At 33.1% G+C, this 15,004-nt stretch overlaps 1 long non-coding RNA gene across 1 annotated transcript; it reads right to left on the bottom strand.

The window, feature by feature from the left end:
• Positions 1–13,261: 13,261 nt before the first annotated feature.
• On the bottom strand, positions 13,262–15,004 carry LOC127150336 (uncharacterized). The gene is made up of 4 exons (XR_007822626.1): positions 14,423–15,004; positions 14,246–14,318; positions 14,106–14,170; positions 13,262–13,507 (listed from the first exon to the last, which is right to left on the bottom strand). It is a non-coding gene; the product is annotated as an uncharacterized LOC127150336 (long non-coding RNA).

The following is a 15,004-nucleotide window of genomic DNA, read 5'->3' as shown; positions in this document are numbered from 1 at the left end:
TCACCTTCTAGCACAATTTTAAGCCCGGCCCGATTCAACAGACTCCCAGACACCAGGTTCCTACGTAGGGAAGGGACATATAGAACATTACTTAAAGATAAAGTTTTTCCAGAAGTTAACTTTAAAATAACCTTCCCTTTCCCGATTACTCCTGCAGTGGCTGAGTTTCCCATGAACACGCATTCTCCATCAACAGTGTCTTCGTAGTCATGGAGTAGTTCACGATTGGTGCAGAAGTGTCTCGAGGCTCCAGTGTCGAGAATCCAGTCCGTCTTGTTTTCTATCAGATTGGCTTCTACTATGGCTGCTATGATCTCACTGTCTTGCTCTGCTATATTGGCTTGAGGTGTTGGTTTCTGACTTGGCCTCCCTTTCCTCTGGTTGCATTGGTATGATTTGTGCCCTTCCTTTCTGCACACGTAGCAGACCAGCTTTTTCTTCTTAATTTGTCCCCCAGTAGTCTTGAATTGTCTCTTCTCTGAGTTTTTCCCTTTATGTCCCTTTTCCTGCTTCGTTCTGTCTCTGTTCACAAAGGATGATTCGACTAAGTTAGCATTAACTGAATTTAAATTTTGGGAGGCTAACTTATCTTTCAGTCTGTTGGCTTCTTCCGTGCGCATATGACTGATGAGTTCCTGGAGCTTTAGATCCTTCTTCTTGTGCTTGAGATGATTACGGTAGTCATTCCAGGATGGAGGAAATTTTTCCAACAGGACATTTGCTTGAAGTATTTCGCACATCTTCATGCCTTCAGACAGGACGTTTGTCACCAAGTTCTCGTACTCATGAATTTGTTCCACGACTGGTTTGTCGTCAGTCATCTGGAATTGTAGCCATTTTCCAACTACATATTTTTTCCGTCCAGCATCATCTCCTCCATACCGTGATTCCAGGGTGCTCCAGATGTCCTTGGCAGATTTTTGGACTACGAAGAGATCAAACATCGGGTCAGACATATGGTTTAACAGGTGTCCTCGAACAGTCTTGTTATCCTTTGCATATTTTTCAGGATCAATCACTTGGTCCTTCTTTACTTGATCAGTGACAGCAACAGCTGTAAGAGGCCCCGTAGATGATTCTGGATCAGAAGATGTTGACGTGGTAGTTGGGGGGTCAGATGTCGGGAGATCTGTGGTGAGGACATAGTCGACTTCTAGTTGCTCAAAGAAGATTAGCAACTTTTGGGACCAACGGCGGTAGTTTGTTCCGTCGAGTGGCTCAAGTTTAGACAGGTCCGGTAGGATTTTGTTGGAAGTCTTGATCGACATAATTGCTTTCAGATTGTTAGAAGGTAAGGTCGATCAGAATTATTGCTGTGTCGTGACGAACCACTGCCCTGAAAGCAATTTCGGCTGACCATGGTGCTAATCGTTATGTCGTTTGCTCCCCAAGGTTAACACAGCTTTCCTGGTACGAACGTGCACTCGTAAGTACAGGGAATAGAAACAAAGGGCTTATAAGGGCTCAGAACACAGGACGAATGAGAGGAAGAGAGGATTGAAGTAAATTGTGTGTTTTGATGGATGAGTGCTCTCCAATTTATAGAGGGGTGAGGGAGGAAGTGTATGGAGGAGAGTCTTTAACGGGAAGAAGGGGACGAGAGTGAATTTCGCAAAAGTTTGGCAGAGGGAACGTTGGACACGTTTCACGTACGTGAATGCCTTGACTATCTAAAAAGGTTACACGTGTCCCTTAGCTGCCAAAAATTAAAATTATATTCCCATCTTTCGCGCAAGCGCGATTGCCCAAGCCAGTCCAACCGAACGGATGGCGGCGGCGACGAGCGTGTGACAGGGTTATGCTATCACCACTGAACTTAGTTTGTAGTCCTATTGCAAGATAGGAGTTTATATTTCCTCATCCTACTTCAAGATTTATCCATGTGGGACAAACTTGATGGTTTTGCTATTTGGGCCAAGCCCAATAAGTCATTTCCAATAAGTAGAAGTTGGAAAAGATTAATTTTTTTAAATAGGGGTCCTTTTTCATTTGAATGTCACAATGAAATTTCCACCATAATTTACATTTCCTTACAAGATGTTGAGTAAGGATATTGAACCACAAATATTAAGTTATAGCGTAAGTTTTGTTGCAATATTGCATTTAAGTTATGCTCTTTACAAATTAACAAACAAAGATTACTTGAACTTTAGTTGATGCTAAATATCCATCAGCATTGACTTTCTTTATTTAATTTAATTGTACTTTTAAATAAATAAAAGTATAACAAAATATCACGATTCTTTTTCATTCAATTTTATAAAGATATTATATTTTGTTAATATAGCTAGGTTCATTTTGCTACATTTAAAAATAGTCATAGGTTAAATTCATTAATTATTATATATTTGTGTTAGAAAATCTCTCCAAAACTTATATGAGAATAATAGTATAGACATGTCAAATAAATTTTAATTTTGAATTATAAAATTAAAAATTGAAAAATAACTAAACAATGATATTTGAAACATCAAAATCTAAAAAGTTCTGATAAATTAATTTTGAAAGTGATGGAAAAGAAACATTTGTTTTAAAGTAATTTTAATAAATTTACTAACAATTTGTTGTACCCAACAAAAAACAAAATGATTAAAATTTTGTTAAAATCACTTTTAATCACAAAATTCTTTTACATAATTCCTTTAGATGGGTGGAGATTTTAAGTCATTCCTATTCTAGTTGATGTTTTATCTACTCAAATATATAATTACGATTATTTTACTCTAAATATCATTATAATAAAAATATTTTTATAGACAAACATAAATATTGTAATTAAAATAATTGCTTAAATCTACATGAGATTAAAAAAACCATATTCTAGATAATTTGTACATAAGTTCCTCTTACTTCTTGGAACCAATTCAAAGTTGTTCGTTAAGACGTTTAGAAAATATTGATGTATAAAGTCTTCACCAATATTTTGTCTTACATGTATGCACTCACTCCAACCTTTTTTATTATTCTCCACTGTATCACGATAATTTATTTCTTACTATATTTTATTTGAAATTGTTACAATTTTTGAAATAACCGCTAACTACTTGTAGAAAAAGCAAATTTTTTTGAGTATTTGATACTCTTTAAATTTGTTTAAATATAAGGAAAAAAAAGGCAAAAACAAAAACATATTTGATAAGTTAAAACTAGATTTGTTTTGAGTTAGCTACAATGATTACATATGACTTTATTTAAATAGTTACAAGTTAATATATTTAAGGATTATAAGTTCTCCGTAAATTTTTTTGTTAAACTATATACTATATTTTACAAAAAGAAAAGTAAAAAAAAAAAAGCAAATTAGATTTAAAAATAACTTTTGAAAAAATATTACATAAAATAAGATGGTTTAGTTTAAAATAAACACTAGAAATCAAGTTTAAAAATTTTAATTTTCGAGTGTTCAAGAATTAATCTCTCCCTAATTTTTTAAACTATTCAAATTGCCAAAATACCATCAATAATCTGCACTTTCATTATGTTGTCGTGGTATTGGCCACCTTTACCTATCACTGCTTGTAACCTATTCTATTGAAACTTTCAGCAAGTATCTCTAAGGTCCTCCACTATAAGTATCTCTAAGGTCCTCCCCAACTCTAACGACTATTGTCGACCATCATCGTCGTTGGTGATGTCTGCTATTTGGCAAGCTTCTATGACCACCTCCCACAAATATAACACTAACTCTAATGTTGAACATTCTATACAACAATTCTAATAATTATTATTTTAATATCAAGATATCTTTTAGAATGATTTGACATTAATAGAAGTATTTTTTATATTACAAGAAACTAACCAAAGTTTAGGTATTCGTTGTGATGTTAAAAATGTATCAAACTTTACATTAAATATAAATATGAAAATGTTTAAAATTCTTAAAACCCTTTTTAAATTAAATTTATAGGATAGTTAAATATAGGCATGTAGATAGATAGATATATTTAATAATGATATGAGAAAATGGAGGAAATAGAGAGAAGCCAACAAACAAACAAACCTCATAAAGCCTGCCTTGGGCTGGCTTTAGTGGGCCTTCAAGTACAAGCCCGTTACTAAGAACTTGTGTGTTTTCTTTAGTTTTTATAAGTGAAATCGTATAAGGTTTAGTTTGGATAAATGATAATTTTATAATTAAATTGTCAAAATAGCAAAACAATTAATTTTCATATAATAAATAGGACAACTATACCTTAAATGATTCTACCGATTGACAATATAGATTCCTAAATATAATAGTAAGAAAAACCATAAATACTCTATAATTAATACATACTATGCACTCCCTTTAATCTTCTAATTTCCCCCCAAAAAAGAAATCGTCATCCGTAAAACATCACATTTTCTGCATGCAACCACTCCACTTCTCCACATACGCATGACCTTTCTTTTTTAATCGGTTTGCACCACCAATTGCTTTTCACCGGAACTTTTAAAATTGCTCCCCACTTAATCGCTTTGCACCGGAACCGTTCCCATATCTCTTTCCACCGATCTTCAACCTTCTGATCGTTTGTACCATTATGTTCGTTCTTCAACTTTCCATTGGATTTCTGCAGTTAAATTTTGAAAACAATATCCTTTGCTACGTTGTTCGTTCAAATTTACGTTTCTGCTGAGCGTTCCGGTTGATTGTCAATATGGTCTTTCGACGAATCTTTTAATTTTGTTTCTCTTAGTTCCACATTTTTTCCCTAGATAATTAATATTTGCATTGTATTTGACATGATTCTAGGGTTGAGATTTGAATCTAAACTTAACTATTTGCATTATATTTTTCATAATTTTAGGGAATGACTGGTATTTACGTGCACTAAGAAATTTGAGTCTTTTAAATGATTTTTCGTTACCTTTTTAATGTTTTTGTTAGTAATTAATTATGGCATTATCTTTGCCATTATTTTAGAAAGTATACACTTTCGAATGTATAATTCCAAAATTTCAAAAATGAAGATTTGAATATCTTTTTCGTTAATTTCTTATTTTTTTATGATAATAAACAATTACTGCATTATATAGTTTTGAATCTATAATTATTGAATTAAAAAAATTAAATATTTGAAGTTATTTTTGATTGATTTGATGGTAAAAATCAGAATAATTAGGGGATATTGAAACCAATTGAATATGTTTAGGAATCTCGGAAAGAATATAATAATTTTTTGATTTAGTTAATAATTATCATATGTGGGTGTGTTTACAAATACACTTTAATCGGATATGTGAAATTTTTTTAGATTTTTCGATCTCATAAAATACACTGTATTTGTATCTGGACAGTTCTCATCCGTGGAGAGGTAATTTCGATCCAAAAAAGTGAGAAAATATTTAAGGCAGTTAGTTTTGTCATAAATAAAAAAAAAATAACAGTTTGCTATTTTTCTATTTTCTATTCTTATATATTTCATTTCCACGGATTCCTCTTGTAAAAAAATGTTGAAGATGTAAGCTTATTAATAAATTTTATGTTAGTTTTGTTACATCAATAGTAAATAGCTTGTAAATTTTTTTTATTTAAAAAAAACTTCAATCTACAATAGATAACGTGGAAGATATAACAACTTTTAAGATAAACTGTTAAAGAGTAATTACAATTAGTAGTATTTTTAGAACAATTAATCGATGATATAGGAAACTTTAAAACAAATAGAAAATATAGTAAATTTTCTTTAATATTCTGATTATTTTTTTGTTTATTTCAAAAATAGTCTTGATTTCAAACGAAAAAAATCTAGCATGATTTTCTTCGAATCCTCTTAATTGAACATCCATAATATTTGTTGGGATTCTCTCATCCTTTACTCGCTCAAACCATCAACATGTTCGACGTTTTCTCTCCTCCTTTGCTTGTGTGGAAATTTGTAAGAAACGATGAAATTGAGAGTTTTGACAAATGATTTTTTTTAGGTTCCGTCGTAGAGAAAATTGGAAGCTAAGCTAGTGAAATTTTTAACTAAAGCAACAACAATAGAGTAGTGTAAAATGTTTAGAAATCATTTAATCAGGCAAAATTCCAAATGGAATATTTTTATATAAGAAGTTTGTGAATTTAGACTATAAGTCATGTCCTTCTAATTAGAGAAATCTCATCGATTTTCATTCATATTTTCGTTCTACCTTTTCTTTAATTTATCGTTAAAACGAACATGTCGTATTCCATCGCTTGTTCATATAAATATTTCTACAATCAATTCCATGAAACATTACCAGCAACAAAAGTGTTTTTATGAAAAAAAAATCAAAATAGGAATCTATACATTATCTTGGAAAATAAATCTAACTATTCTTTTAAGTCTATACTTTAGTGATAAAAACCTAACATTGATAGACTCTAATCCACACAAAATAAACAACAATGAAACTATTTTTCTTGAAGTCTATAAAACCTATCATCAATAGACTTAAATCGACGACATTAGAAAAACAATAATGAAACAATACTTTACTTATTTCTTATGAAAATAAATTCAATTTATTTTTCAAGTCTATCGATATTGGAAACATAGTATTGATACACACTTATTAACAAGTTCACTAAACTAACAACAATTATATACATATTATTCTTACTTTCCATATGAAAATTCAATTTTCTCCAAGTCTATCAAGGATAGAAACCTATATTTTCTTACTTTTTAGGAAAATAAATTCAACTTTTTTCCGGTCTATAGATGAAAAAACCAAAGCCTACCATCAATAGACTATTAAATACATAAAAAAAACATAATTGAAACTATATTTTCTTATTTTTTATGAAAAGCATTTCAATTTTCTTCAAGTTTATCACTAATTGAAATTCATGATTAATAAACTGTAAATAATAACAGGAAAAAAAAATTTACATTTTCACTTTTCATGAAAATATATTCAACTTTCTTCTACTCTACTACCGATAGAAACCTATCGTTGATAGAAAGTACTAATCGACAACCTCATAAAAACAACATTGAAACAATGTATGTTTTTACTCTTTGTGAAAATAAATTCAATTTTCTTCAAGCCTTCTGATGATAGAAACATATCATCGATAGACTAAAAAAATATTGAAACTATACATTTTTCTCTTTTTTTCATGAAAACATATTTAGTTTTCTTTATAAGTATTACTGATAGACACTAATCAACAACATCAAAAAGTAGCATCATAAACTATGTATTTTCTTATTGTTTGTGAAAATAAATTCAACTTTCTACAAGTCTATTAGTGATACAAATCTATTTGATAGACTCTAAACAAGTTAATCATACACAATTTTCATGAAAATATATTCAATTTCTTCTAACATTGATAAACACTTATCACCATAAATAAATAAAAAACATTCAAAACCTATGGAATTTTCTTACTTTTCAAGAAATAAGTCATACTTTCTTTAAATATGTTTTAGATAGAAATTGATCATTTATAGACTCTAATGAACAACAATAATAAATAAAAATTTATCATTCATATAAGCATCAACGATCAATTTCTACGTATTATTCAAAACTAAACAAAATTTATGAATCATGGTAATATGTATTCAAGGATATGTGTATTTTCATCTTCAATAAAAGTTTGTCGATAATAAAAATATATAGTTCGAACCATTATTAATCAATTTTGTCAAAATAAAAAGATCAATCACGAACTACAATAATATATTTTCAATTATATGCTTCTATGATTGATAAAAATCTATCACCTATCAAAGTATATCATTGATAGTGTGATACATTCATTCATGTATAAATTACAATATAATTTTGGTACCGAACATGTATGTGAAGGCCTAAAATACTATTTATTTTTATTTGTATTGAATATTTTATTTTAAATTTACTTGTTTTTTAAATTTCTACTCACTCTATTGTCATTAAAAAAGAAAACCAATTTGAGTTTCCAATTGAATTAAAAAGGCTGTTGAATAAACAATAAGTAAAAGAAATCACACTCCGATCTAATATGAACTGATTTAAATTCAAAACAAAAGAGAAAAAGTATATCTACTAAATCCATTGCTTAATTTCAACCGACTATTCGAATATTTCCAACTCCTTCACTGACACGTTGGTGTTGATGGCCATAAATGTAATGGCTACCTCCAACAAACAATAACAATAATTTTTCTATAATAATAATGCCAATTCCTCCTCAACTCAATTTTAAAACAAATAAATGACTAAATTATTAAAATATATTTACTGTGCCTATCAAAATTTCTTGTGTCTCTATACCTATCATATCAATGTTTGTTATAGAATCTAAAATTTGACAATATTTTGATTATTTAAAATAATTTTTAAATATATCCTTTATTCTTATGTATTTACAAAACTTTAAAATAAGTCAAAAAGTGATAGCTTAAGTGTAACTTTAATTTGTATTTTAGCAATTTGGGAAGTGAGTAGAGGTGAGAAATGAGATTTAATTTTTGGATAAATGTTTGACCTTTAAAAATGTTATCCTTATCTGTCTCTAGGTAACGCCATCCAGGTGGAGGATAAATTCTGGATATTTCAGTGTGTCTATTGCCGACATCCCCAAACACGGTGGATACAGCGTCTGACGTGTCCATTAAATATAATTTTAAATTTGGAATTTAATTTCCAAGTGGACAGCAACCTTTCCTCATAAAGCAATACATTTAATGCACGGATTTCGTCCACCCCATTGCTTTTTTCTTACGTCTTACTACTATCATAAATATTGTAAAATTATTTCCTAAATAATATGATACTTAAAGTGTACCATTTATTCTACTTTTATTTCTTGTTTTTTCTAACTTATATAATTGTATAAGATCCATTTTAAAAGGACCTTTTATTTAAATATAGTAAATAAAAAAAAAAATATTTAGATATATATTGTTGTTTTGAAAATATTTATTATATTATTGTAGTTTTTAATAGGTCAGATGTAAAAAAAACGAAGCATACTACCTTTATTTTAAAAAAAACGAAACAAAACAAAGGTCTGATCTTGAATACTAGACGTAGTAGTGTTGAAAAAAAAATCCGAATCTCACATTTCTTCTTCCTGGATGCATCTGTCTTCTTCTACTTGCGTGAATGGTCTTTCACGGCCATTCCATCAAAAATACTACTCGTAATCTTTTTTTTTCTTTAAATCTCCTTCCAATTTTCTTCTCTCCACCTATTTTCTCATCTCTTTCCAATCTCCTTCTTTCCCACATATTTTCTTTTCTTTTTTTCACTGAATTAACCATTACTTATCTTCTTCTTTTTTTCAAAAAAAAATATTTTCTTTTTTACAATGAAGAACGAGATCTCCCTCATCGGTGACAGAATATGTTTTTCTTTAATTTTATTATCGTTATTATTTAATTAATTAAGCTTTATATTTAATTAATTAAGCTTTGTTAAATTTTATTAGTTATGTTAAACATTAAATTTGGTTAGTTTTGTTGTTAAATAATTAAAGATAATTTTGTTATAATTTTTTTAATTTTTGTTAGATTTTGTTAAATTTAAGGGATTTAGATTTATGTTTAATTATTAAACATAATTTTGTAAAACATAATTTTATTAGATTTTGTTATCGAATAATCAAAGATAATTTTGTTATTATTATTTTAATTATAGTTAGATTTTGTTAAATATGTAAAAGGATTAGATTTATATTTAATTAATTAAGTATAATTTTGTTAAATTTTATTAGTTTTGTAGGTTAGATTTTGTTAAATAGTATAAATGATTTTAGAAATCTTAAATATTTGAAAATTGGACTAAATAATCTATTATTCTATTATGCATAAGCTTATTGCGTACAAAATGAAAATATAAAATAAATTTTAATTTATGTGTACAGTTATATTAATAAATAGTAATTAAGATTGTTTTATATTTTTATAATATATTGATTGTTTTTCTTTTCTTTTCTTGGAAAATGACGGACAAAATTTTGGGATTTATGTTGTTTATGAATGGTAATATGATTGATGGTATTGATGGAATTGATTTTGACCAACTAGTTTGTGGAGGTTTTACCATAAGTGTAAACAGTGGAATTGTCTTTGAACAATTTATTGAAATCGTAGGATCATCAGTTGGTATAGATATACGCATAAGTGATATAGAAATCATATATAGACATCCAAATCTAACTTCCTCGGGACTAATAAGGTTTATGTCATCCCCTATACCAAATGAACAAGCAATGAAACTAAGTTTTCAATTGCAATACCAATCCCGAACATGGTGCATCTATATGTCAATGTGAGTAGAGTGGATTTGGCTATAAACCTGAATTCATAACCATTTGGTCAGCTCGAAGATCGAACTCAGGTTATTGTCCCTGACTCTAAACTAGTTGCATTGCCGGTATATGACGATGAAGAAATGGTGGCTAATAATGAATATAGGGACTTTCGAAGAGAAACAAATGATGAGTTTGAAGAGTTTGACTTTGATGGTCGTGAACATGAATTACCATCAAATACACTCACTCAAATAGATATGGATGTAATAGATAGTATTCGTGAACACGACCCGATTGTAGCCCCTGTGGTTGTTGACAATTCAGAACTGTATAAGGAAATGATATGTCAAGATAAAGAAATACTTCAACATATGGTAAAATATTTTGCCATTAAGAATCATGCACCATATGAGGTAGTGGAATCAACACCGACTATCTGGGCAATTCGATGTAAGAAGTGGGTAGGAGGGTGCATGTGGAGGCTTCGTGCATCGAAAAAAAAAACACATGGTATGTTCGAGATTACTAAATTACCTGAGCAACACACGTGTTTTTATTCCAAACTCAGTCAGAGTCATGTACAATTGGATTCTTCAATAATGGCCCAAGAGTTTTGTGATGCTGTAAAAGAAAAACCATCAATGAGCATCGCATAACTACAGTCCGACATGAAAACAAAATTTGGATATCATGTTCCTTATCACAGAGCATGGGATGGTAAAAGAAAAGCAGTGACAAAAGTGTTCGTTGATTGGGACGAATTATATAAACTTTTGCCCAAGTGGCTGTATATGGTTAAACACACTAATCCTGGAACATGCGTGGAATGGAGAGTGCATGACACAAACATTGAAGGGTATGTCGTTCTCACTTCTGTATTTTGGGTATTTGGTCCTTGTATAGAAGCCTTCAGCCGATGTCAACCGGTTATTCAAAAAGATGGCACTCACTTATATGGTAAATATCGAGGCAAGTTGTTAATAGCCACATCCGTCGACTCAAACGGACATCTTCTCCCACTTGCGTTTGCCATTGTAGATGAGGAGTCTGCAGATTCCTAGGGTGGTTTTTGCAGCACCTGTTGTATTCCATGATGAGGTATGTTTAGTTTCAGATCGACATGCTGACATTATATCGGCTGTAAATAATCCAACAAATGGATGGACAGAACCTCAGTGTCACCATAGGTTCTATTTGCATCATATTGTCAGCAACTTCAATAAAAAGTTTAATTTTAATACATTGAAAAATTATGTATATCGTGCCGGATGTCAATTCCAAAATCGAAAATTTAATAAAGCAATTGAATACATCAGACAAATTAATAGCAACTATTTGAGCTTTTTTGACGACATTGATACTGAGCAATGAACTCAAGCACATGGGCGACGAATTTAGGTATAGATGGATGACGACAAATCTATCAGAGTGCATGAATGGAGTCCTAAAAGGAGCTCGAATGTTGCCAATAAATGCTCTTGCTCAAGCAACATTCTATAAATGTGTCGATTATTTTGAGAAAAGAAGAGAAGAAATTAGAGTTTCATTGGAACGTCGAGATAAATACACCCAATAATAATTTATAACATGCAATTAGTTTTGAATAAGCCTACAGTACTAACTGAAGTCACTTTGCAGGTACGCACTTGATAAAATCTTGAAATGGGCTGCAAGATCTAGTAATCATGAGGTGCAATCATATGATTGACATGAAGGCGTGTTTCATGTGAAAATCAGACGCCATAGCCTTAATGCGAAAGGAGGAAATATTCAAATATTAAGGTTGATGCTTCAGAACGATACTGTTCATGTAACAAATTGTAAGCTTTTGGCATACCATGTTTGCATTTTATGGCGGTTTGTTCGCGATTTAACATGAACTATGAAGATTTCATTGAGGACTACTACAAACTTTCAACGTATGTTTCATGTTACTCTCCTCAATTTCAGCCAGTACCACATGAAGATTACTGGATCACACCTGTTATGCCCGTCTTACATCTTGACCCATCATTGTTGAGAAAACCCGGTCGATCGAAGAATTCACGATATCATAATGAGATGGATTGGAGGGAACCAAGTTCTCAAATACAATGTGGATTTTGTGGTCAACGAGGTCACAATCGAAGGAAATGTCCTTTGTTACAGAGACGAGCACCTGATAATTAAGAAATTGTGTACTTGATTTTTTTTTGTGTACCAACTGGTTCGATAAACTTATTTTATATAATCCATTATGTAGCATTTTTTGTTGTACCTACTTGTTTACTTTCTAATTAATATTTTCTGTGTAGATTATGACTTTAAACCCATGACCGATTGATTCTAATGTTCTGTATGATCAATCTTTTCATCGATCTTCAATTGTATGGGACGATAAAACGATAGGTGAGTTGGGTTGTATACGTAGAGAGGTCGTAGTCCAACGCAATATCCCACTTCACCGTAACATATTGCCTTTGCTCCAAGTATTTGGATTTTATGGGGTGGCTAGATTGGGTTTCATCTAGTTAGATTGGCACTTTATTACTGCACTCGTTGAGAGATGGAGATCGAAGACGCATACGTTTCATATGCCCACTGGAGAGTGCACTATCCCCTTACAGGATAGAAGTATTATTTGGGATACCTGTCGATGGAGAACCTGCTATCAGTCAAGTGCATGAAGACTGGATAAATTTATGTCAGATGTTACTTGGTGTGGTCCCACCTGCTAATAAAATAAAAGGATCAAGATTAAATCTCACGTGGTTGGCGTCACAATTTCTAGGACTTAATGGCGATGCAGAAGAGGAAATCATGATCAGATATGCAATAGCATACATTTTACAATTAATGGGTGGAAGTCTATTTTATGAAAAATCAGGTAGTTTTGTGCATCTGATGTTCTTGCCACTATTGGGTGATTTACATGAGGCGGGTCGATACTCGTGGGGTGGAGCGTGCTTGGCATGGTTGTATAGACTTGGGCTTGGTAATAATTGTAACAACCCAACTCCTTATGCTAAGCCGAAGTTATTACTAGAGGTAAAACACATGATTTAAACCATAAAGTTTAGGTAAAACGAATCAAGTTCAGAATTTTATTTACGAAAATCAAATCAGCATAATATGGAAAATGAAAAAAGTTAAAATCCTACTCGGGCCCTATCTACTTTTAAACAATGAAATAATGAATAGGAAGGAAAATAAAACTCAAGTACAAAAGTTCTAAAACGGGGTAAGTGGAAGCAGAAATCCCTATGGCTCGCCACGGTCACTTCTGGTCGCTCGCCAGCTTGCCTTTGCCCCTACCTCGGCCTCTACCTGAAAAACATGACATGAAGAGAATGAGTATAAAATACTCAGTAAGGGACCCACTACTAGTCCCACTAGGTGCCTGTTAGCTTCCTATTAGAGTCCTGTAAGTGGTACCCAATCTCTGGCACGTTCACGAACACGTGCAACATGCGCTCCCGTAGGAACAAAAATCTGGTCTTCGGTGTCCTGGGGGAGCACCTAGGACATGTTGGTCTGTAGCGAACTCGGGGGTAACACTAAGACAATCGGGATGCGAGGACCCCGTCGAGTCCCTCGAGTCATATCTATAACCATGCTAGACTGGCGTCCCATCGGACCACACAGTCCTAAATAAGTGGTGATCTCGAAGGACACCCATGCAGGTACGACTCTAATAGACTAAGCTAACAAGTACCCTAACCATAACACACATGCACATAGCATCATCATGTAATCATAACAAATCATGTCACCATAATATCATGCCATCATGTAACTACATCATCAATCGCATCATGCTCTTATGAATTACACGTCTCATACAGCTTAGTCCTTAACATGTACAATTGGAGGTGTATGTGGTCTCATGGTTCTAAACATAGAGCTAGTAGTAGAAATCTCTTACCTGGAGATTTACTCGACGAGTCCTAACCGCAAGACAAGTGTGCTTTCCAAGCAACGAGGTCCTAACTGTTTAATAACACCAAAATTCATGATTAAGTCACCAACGACTAAAGGCTCAAAAACTCAGTTGAAATAACTTACCCTAGGTCGAGGTTGCAATGCTTGAGCCCCTACTGAAGAAATCCACGCTCCAAGTCAAATCGTCCAAGGTGGCCTTAAAAGAGTTAATTTAATTTAGTCCAAATTAAATTATTTAGGTTGCAGTTCAAGTCTCGTCTGGGTATGCAAGGAAACCCATTGACTTACCCAAAAACTTACCACTGACACTTGGGGAAAAGACCAAAAATTAGGTGGCTAAAAGACTTGGCGGCTCGGCTGAAAAAGAATAGGGACTGACTCGGCTTGGCACAGGCGCGACTCGGCTCGGTGCAGAAACTGTGCGAGTGCGGCTCGGCTTGCGGTGCAGGCGGCGCGGCTTGCACACAGAGAGAGCTGGACGCGTGCGGCTCGGTTTGCGACTCGGGGCGGCGCGCGGGCACGGAGCAGTATGCGGACGCGGGTTCAGCTTCGGGTTCGGGCGACGACTGGAGACGTGCGGCTGACGACCGACGGTCGCTGTTGCTCGACGACGCGGCGGACGAAGTTTCACGTGGCGGCAGGCGGCTACGAACGGATCGGCTGCGGATCGCGAAGGGTAACGCGGGTCGGGTCGGCTTCGGGCGACGGTGTGCAGGCGGCCGCAGCGACGCTTGGGCAGGAGTTCGCTGAGCGCGGCGGATCTGCGACGGGGCTTCGCGGCCAGCGCGCGGCGGGGTGGCGGAAGGCGGCGGCGGCGGCTGTTAGGGTTTCTTCTTTTTCCTTTTCTCCTTTTCTTTTTCTTTTTTATTTTCTAGAGCACGG

This window comes from Cucumis melo, chromosome 7 (assembly GCF_025177605.1).
Source record: "Cucumis melo cultivar AY chromosome 7, USDA_Cmelo_AY_1.0, whole genome shotgun sequence".
NCBI classification, from domain to species: Eukaryota; Viridiplantae; Streptophyta; class Magnoliopsida; order Cucurbitales; family Cucurbitaceae; genus Cucumis; species Cucumis melo.
Note: the sequence above shows the minus strand (reverse complement) of the source record. Positions and strands in the feature narration are given on the sequence as shown.